Here is a 2148-nt window from a genome sequence, read left to right as displayed (position 1 = left end):
TTAATCCTCACTTAATATACTCAAATTTAATAGCTTTGACGGTGGTGAATTTTTGTAATTAGTTAAAAAAGTTCAACTTTCTCTTTTTCTCTCTCTACCATTTTGGAATTCGGACAAACTCAATTTTATTAGTAAAAAATTTTTAAAGTTCAGAATATTTTTAACTTCTTATATAATAATTAGACTTAATAAATTATTAAAATTCGAACCTATTCTCTTGAACTACTTCTTGATCATATAATTGAAATCATTTAAACGGGAGATCTTTAGATTCTAAAATTTTCAAAATAAAAAAAAATATGATAAAATAAATTAGAAAACCTAATAAAATAAAATAGTTAAAAAAATTAGAATATATATATAAAATAATAAATTAAAACTTACGTGGTCCATGAGATGGAAAAATAAAGAGAAGAAAATAATCATTAAGGTTGAAATAATAAAAAATGTGTAACCCAGTTCTTATCTTACCACATTTAAATATTATATGTCTATCTAATAATCAATAAAAAATAATATTAATTAATATAAAATAGATTAAAAATAAAAAAAAGATTAATAAAATCAATTAACAAATTTCTTATCTTAGGTCGCCAGATTATTTGAAAAATCAATTAACAAAGTTCTTTATTACTACATTTATTGTGTTATCTGTCGAACTAATAATCAATAAAAAATAATATTATCCAATGTAAAATAGATTACAAATAAAAAAAAAAGAAATTAACAAAATATGTGTGAGAATTTTTCATTCTACTGATAGGTGTAGACTTTTTTTTTATTTGTTATATGTTAATTATGTGACAAACAAATAATATAAAATTAACTAATTTTTTTGCAATACAATTTAGGAAATTAATTAATGTCAACCAAAGTACTCTATATAATTAAATATCAAATTCAATACTCTACATAATTAATAGTTTAGATAGTTTAGAAAATTAACATATTAATGTTTTTAAGCGAACTTTTTTGCGTCTTATATATATGTCAATCAAATAAATTGGCCAATATTCAAAACAAATAATATTGTAGTAGACAAAATTAATAATTTAATTTAGTTTCAAAGTAAATATTTATGTACTCAAATTCAAATATAATACTCTACATAATCAATATTTTAGAAAAATAGTACTATGTCTTTAGTTTACTTATCTAATCTATATTCTCAGTAATTCCTCTGTCTTTTTAATTTATTCTAAACCTTTTACGTATAAAAATTGTACTATATCTCTTTTTTTTTAATGTATAATGTAAAAAAAATATTTTTTTATCTTATCAATTTGATGTAAAAAAAATGATTTTTTTTATATGTATTTTTATTTTTTGTTTACTTATTACTTATTAACGATTGAATGAAAAAGGTCCCATAAATATTTTGTTAACTTATTTTTTTTAAATTACTTTATAATAATTTTTTATAGCTCAAATGACATAGTCTTCCCATACTCAATTAAGAGGTTGCGGGTTCGAGTCTCCTATCTTTGGTAAAAAAAAAAAAGTTCGTTGAAAAACATTAGTATATTAATTTCTTAAACTATGTTCGTTCTTCACATAATTTTATATTACTCAAAGCATAAACCGTAAATACACTCAATGGTTCTTTGTCAGTGAACTTCACACCATATTTTTTGCTTCTTTTAATTTTACCAGAGCAATGCACTAAGACAAGAAAACTCTCTTCCTCACTTGCCATTGTGTGATAATGATCTCTTGAGCAGCTTCAATCTCGCTCATATATATATATATATATATATATATTCCTCTCCTCATAAATCGTAACAGCCTACAAGGGTTTATGAGTTTAAAAAATCCTTCATAAACCGTGGTTGGCTATAGGGGTTTAAGGTCACATTGTTTCCTTTCTAAACTGTGGTGACCTACCACGGTTTACCTTTAAAGCTTCTCCTTCATAAACTGTTGCAAGCTGCCACGGTTGATATATAAATAGAAAACCGTGGTTAACTCCCACGGATTACATAATATTAAAACAAGACATGCATGTAACGAAGTTTCATTTGTTGCAATCAGGTAAATGTTTTTCTCATTTAATTTATTTAAGTACATTGCCCTAATTAATATATTATTATGTTTTTGTTTTATCATATTTTTATCATGAAATTTATTTTTTTGGATATAAAATTAATA

Source organism: Arachis ipaensis, chromosome B02 (genome assembly GCF_000816755.2).
Source record: "Arachis ipaensis cultivar K30076 chromosome B02, Araip1.1, whole genome shotgun sequence".
Taxonomy (NCBI): Eukaryota; Viridiplantae; Streptophyta; class Magnoliopsida; order Fabales; family Fabaceae; genus Arachis; species Arachis ipaensis.
The sequence above is the reverse complement of the archived record's forward strand: the minus strand, read 5'-3'. Positions refer to the sequence as shown.